This window comes from Megascapheus bottae, chromosome 16 (genome assembly GCF_031878675.1).
Source record: "Megascapheus bottae isolate mThoBot1 chromosome 16, mThoBot2.hap1, whole genome shotgun sequence".
In the NCBI taxonomy this organism is placed as follows: domain Eukaryota; kingdom Metazoa; phylum Chordata; class Mammalia; order Rodentia; family Geomyidae; genus Megascapheus; species Megascapheus bottae.
This window is the reverse complement of record NC_143524.1, coordinates 5,724,933-5,731,039: the sequence shown is the minus strand read 5'-3', so window position 1 is coordinate 5,731,039 and position 6,107 is coordinate 5,724,933.

Below are 6,107 nucleotides of genomic sequence, written 5' to 3'. Positions count from 1 at the left end.
AGCCTCCTGACTAGTTAGGATTATAGGCCTGAGTCACTGGAGCCTGGAACAGTTATGAGTTTCACATGCCCCAGAGGACAGCTGCACGGTTCCTCGGAAGGGATCCCGGGGGACACTCCAGGAGAAGCTGTGGAGACTGCAGAGTCCCAGGTAGGCCTGGGTTCATTCCACAGCAGCAGGGCCCTGCCGGGATCGGGAGCAGTACCAAGAGCACCTCCTGGTGGCCGCTGTGGGAGTGAGGCTTGTGAAAGAGCAGGCTGGCCTGGGCACTAGGCCCTCTGTCCCCTTTCAGCATCTTTATGCTCCTTGCCTATTCTTCCCACTCACTGCAGCCAAAGCTGAACTCTTATTCACCTTTCTCCATTAAGACCTCTTTCCTGATCCCTTCCTTCCTCGACCGTGGGGACAGGAATGATTTGCACATACTCTCCTCTGTTGGCATGGCAGTTTCATGTGGTTGGTGATGGTGGTGGCAGGCCAGACAACCACTAGCATCCACTGAGGGCCTCCTACCCACCCCCAGCCCTGTGCCTCCACTCCCCAGGGTCCGATGCCCCAGCCCAAGCATCTCCATCCACTCAAGTGGTCAGTCCTTCAGTATGCTTTTGTGAGTGCCTCCTCCGTGCCAGTCTCTCAGGTACAAAGTCAATGACTGCCCCTCCCAGACAGATTGCTGGTGATGGAATATGATGGCCGCAGAGCATCATGGGAGCAGTGGGGAGGGCAAGTGAGGACATCTCTAGGGTTGAGGCAAGGGACCCGTGGGCAGGTTTTGATAAGGTTCCAAGAGAGGATAGGGGAAGACCCAGGTAGATGTGCTGGGGCCCCAGGTCTGCAGTGAACACTAAACAACCACAAACAAATAGAGTCAGGCATGGGGCCAGAGGAAAAGGGGGCGTCCTCTCTCCTCAGTGGAGACATGGTCTCCAGCCATGGGCTTTTGTGACCTCCGGAGAGGCAGGTGCAACATCTGCCACCCTAAGTCACTACCCAGGGCCTGGGGACCACGCAGTTCCATGAAAGTCAAAGTCCAGTGGATCTCAGCACCTACTGTGTTGCCTGGTGAGAAACAAGCCAGGAGGATGAGTAAGTGGTGGACTTTGCTCTAAGGAGTTGGAGACCAGTGCAAGGATAAGATAAGCACTCAGCATGCCTGAAGTGAGATAAGGTCGTGGGAGAGGCCCGCTCCGGCAGAATCCAGGCAGTGGGGGGATGAGCGGGGCCTACAGGGACAGCTGGAGTCCCAGGGATTCACAGCAGAGACCTGGACGGACAGGGATGAGGGGCTCCCGAGCCCAGGGGTCCAGTATTTGTTGCTACATTGGTTCTCAGAAGAGAAAGCCCAGATTGCTCTGTGAGGCATTAATGCATGCCCGCTCGGAGCCTGTGTCCATCTTCCCCCACCCCAGGCTCACAGGTTACCTGCCAAGGCTGCCAAAGGAATCCGGGTGATATATGCAAAGGCCCAGCACAGAGAAAAAGCTCAGTTGCTAGTTTTCATTGGTAATTGTGTGTGTGTGTGGAGGGGGGTCCTGGGGGCTGTCCCTGAGCTTTTTACTCAAGCATAGTACCATTTGAGCCTCAGATCCACTTCTAGATTTTTTTTTTTCTTTTTTGGTAGTTATTGGAGACCAGAGTCTTAGGGAGTTTTCCTATCCCGACTGGCTTCAAACCAAGATCCTCAGATCTCAGCCTTTTTTTTTTTTTTTAACTCAGGGCCTGAACCCTGTCCTTGGGCTTTCTCAAGGCTAGTGCTCTACCACTTGAGCCACAGCACCAGTGCTGGCTTTTTTTTTTTTTTAAATGTATGTGATACCAAGGAATTGAACCTGGGTCTCAGTGCATACCAGGCAAGTATTCTTACTACTAGGCCAAACTCCCAGACCCAGGTCTGAGACTCTTGAGTGGCTGGGGTTACAGGTGGAAGGCACCACACATGACTAAATGGTATTTTATTCTTCGGCATATGCTTCCAATTTAAAAACTTAGCTTTCTCACTTCTGTTCGCTTGTTAATTGGAGGTGAGTATCATGGAATTCTTTGCCAGAGCTGGCTTCAAATGGTGATCTTCAGATATCAGCTAGAATTACAGGCATGAGCCACCAGTGTTCTCTAAAATTTTGTTAGCCACAGAAATTTTTTTTTTTTGGCTGGTCTCAGGGCTTGGGCACTAAGGTTAGCATTGTACCATTTGAGCAACAGCACCACTTCCAACTTTTTTGTGAGTAGTTTATTGGAGGTAAGAATTTCAGGGACTTTTCTGCCTGGGCTGTCTTTTTGTTTTGTTTTCCTGGGCACTATCCTTGGACATTTTTTACTCAAGGCTAGCACTCTGCCACTTGAACCACAGTACCACTTGCAGCTTTTTCTGTGTATGTAGTATCAAGGAATCAAACCCAGGGCTTCATGCATGCTAGGTGAGCATTATACTAGGCTACACTCCCATCCCCTGGGCTGGCTTTGAATCACAATCTTCAGATCTCAGCCTTCTTGAGTAGCTAGGATAACAGGCCCAGAAAGCAGCAGAAATCTTGACTTTGCTTTCCAAATGGAAATTCCCTTGGAGTCCTATTATATATAATAGAGAGAGGGTAGGATTGTCATAGGAGAATCCTGTCCACCAGACCTATACCACCCCACTGCCACCATCAGCAACAGATAAGGCCCTGGCTCCCCAGGGGAGCCAGGTAGTCTGGGAGTCCACACTGTGCCTCAGAAAGGTGGGAATGGCAAGAGAGGTGAGTGAGCTGAGCAGCTGGGAGGGGGATGGCTGGTGATTCTCATCCCTGGCGTCTCCCTCCAGGCCCTTGGGGGTGTAGATGGAGGTATGGGAGCATTCACTGTACACATACTTGGGTTTCCGGGGCTGGGGCTGGACCCTGCCGGGGGAAGGGTGGCTCCACACATCCACTTGGTGGTACTGTACTCATGGAAACATGGGTAAGAGGATTGGGTACTGACATGGTACTTAGGGCCAAATGCATGAAGCAGGGTTATTCCTGGCTTGGGTAGAATGCCTCCCTACCACATACAATGTCCTGGAGTCCCATCCCTGAGATGAGGGAAGAAGGTACAAGGTACCAGTGGGTCACATCTCTAAGCCCAGCTACTCAGGAGGTTGAAACCTGAGGATTGAAGTTCTAAGCCAACCCGGGCAGAGAAGTCCCCATGAGATTCTTATCTCCAGTCAAGCACTCAAAAAAAAAAAAATGCTGAGAGCAGGGCTCAGGCCTGTAATCCTAGCTACTCAGGAGGCTGAGATCCTCAGATGGCAGTTCAAAGCCAGCCAGGATACTAAAGACCATGAGACTCTTATCTCTAATTAACCACCGAAAACCGGACGTGGTGATATGGCTAAAGGGGTAAGGCAGTAGCCTTGAGCTGAAGAGCTCAGGGATAACACCCAGGCCCAAGTTCAAGCACCATGGCCAACATTAAAAAAAAAAAAAAAAAGCTGGAAATGGAGCTGTGGCTCAAATGGTAGAGCAGTAGCCCTAAGCAGAAAAGCTCAGGGACAGCACCTAGGCCTTGAGTTCAAGCCCTAGTACTGGCACAAATAAACAGGAAAGAAGGAAGAAGGGAGGAAAAATGGGAATGGGTCTGGGAAGTTGGGTTTGGGCACTGGAGTGGCAAGGCCTTTCTTCTCAGCCCTTGGACACCTTTGGGCCCGTCTCTGCCTTCTCAGGGCCTGGTGGCTTGCATTGAGGCGAACATACCTGTGACCTATGGAATTGGCAGCCAGGGGGAGACAGCTCACTGGCTGTCAATTCATAGGTCAGAGCCTTGTGCACTCGGTCTTGGCAGTCAGTCGGCAGCCCACCACCCTTTGCCATCCTGGCCTGAGACATGGTCAGGGAGGTCCCTGTGGGCTTGCTGGATGGCAGCTGCTGTTCTTCCTCCGTGGTTACTGGCTGCCACCCCGGATAACAGCAGCCCCACTGGAAACAGTGGCACTTCCACATGGAGTTGCTGTTACAGGGGGCAGGAGCCAATGAGAAGCTGCTCTCTGTTTGCAGGAGCCAAGGAGAACTAATAGGAAGCCGAGTTCTGCTTGCCTGGCATCTCCTGGTGGGATCGTGGGAGAACCCCATGCCATCCACCCCATATTGCTGGATCCTCTTGGCCCCAGGTCCATGATGTCCTTTTATCGAAGAGCCTTATCATCAAGGCCCACACCTGGTACCTTCTGGGGTGACAGCCCTCCTTTCTGGTCGAAGTCCAGGTTCAACCCCAAAGCTGCCTCATAAAGCTGGGAGTGGCTTGGATTTACAACTCCTGGCTAGCCTTTGCCCACTCTGACAGCCCACGCCCTCTGTCCCCAAGTTCTTGTTTCCTTGTTACTTTTCCAACTAGAGCTGGGCCTGTGGCCTCCACCTTACGCCCTTTGGCCACCTTTTCTGTGGCAGCCATAAGGTTGAGGAACAGCAAAGGATAAGCAGACATCTGTCAATCTCCAGGGTCCTCTAAATGTCCATTTCCCTGAGGATGGTCTGGTCTGGGAAGCTGAAGATTGCAAAAGAGAGAGGACAGGAGATGGGGTTGGGAGAGGGGACAGCGAGGCACAGGGGCTGGAAGAGAAAAAAAGTGAGAAAAAGGTCAGAGAAGACAGTAAACAGAGACAGAGAAGAGGTGAGGGGGGAAGGGAAGGACGGGGAACTGGGGCCAGGGTGTGGCAGAGTGACACACTTGACCAGCATACAAAAGGCCCTGGGTTTCATTCCTAGTCACTGGGGGAGGGGGGAGAGCCTGGCACCCATGCTCACACTTGTAATCTTAGTTACTCAGAAGGCTGAGATCTGAGGATCATGGTTCAAAGCCAGGCAGGGCAGGAAAAGTACATGGAGAATCTTATCTCCAATTAACCAGCAAAAAGCCAGAACAGAGCTATGGCTCAAGTGATAGAGCACTAGTCTTGAGCACAAAAACTCAGGGGACAGCACCTGGGCCTTGGGTTCAAGTCTTAGTACTGGCACTGGGGTGTACATACACACACACAGTTGCTGATGATACCCAACCAAACCTGTCGACAGGTGCCAAGGACAGGGCTGTGAGCTGCTGCTGCCCACAGGGACCCTCGGAGGCCTAAGAGCCGAGTTCCCTGGTACACGCGTCTTAACCTCTGAACGGCTGCCAGTTCCTGTATACAAGTGAGGGTGGTAAGGCTTTCCTGCATCCTGGCCTGGATGAGGGGGAAGCTGCTTTCCACGTGGGCTCTAGGAGCGTCTCTCTGGAATTCTCCTCCACACAAGCTCTGGGACCAGTAGGTTCCAATGGTAGGTGCGGGTGCCTGTCCCTGCCAACATTCCGTGTGGACTTAGGCCATGCTTCCCTTTGCCTATGATGGGCAAAGGCCCAGTGACAGAGGTGGCTGACCAAGGGCCTGGGGTGGGAGCTGCACTGGCAGCTGCCCTGGGTGGCATCCCCCATGCTGAGATGCAGTTGAGCCAGGGCAGGCAACTGCAGGCAGGATTCCTTCTGAGGATGAGGCTTCGAATGAGGACACCAGAGCGGGTGATCAACCTGGTGGCTGAAACTCTGCCAACTCTGGGGCAGGGACGAGGGTGTCCAATAGCCCTGGCCTGTCACACACAGCGCCTGGCTGGGAATCCTCACTCTATCATGAGGGGCAGCCCCCCACCCCAAGGTGGAAAGCCAAGTGCAGGAAGGGGACTGGCCTTTCTTGCTTAGAAGGGCTGGTGGCCCTGGTGCCTGGGCTAGGAAGAAATCGGGGTTTGGGAAAGCCTCTTACCTGGGTGCCTGGCTGTCCCTTGGGTCAGGAAGTGGGGACGCCCAGAACCTAGGCTTTTTAAGCTGTTGGCCCAGCCCCGATAGCCGTTAATGATTAGCCCACAGCCATCAATACTAATCACAAGTGCAGTTCGAAGGGCAGGAAACCTGGACTGTGCCCGGGCAGGTGGGGCAGCTCCCGGAAGCTCAGGGCAGGGCCCCTCCTGGTGTGTCAAACCCATCCACAGCCCTGTCTTCCTAAGGGCCTCACCCTTTTCCTTTTGGGCCTCTTGTTCTGCCCATAGTCCTAGGGGATGTTGAACAGTCAAGACCCAGAAGCCTCTGGCATCTGGTATTCAGATTCCCCACTAGGGGCCACA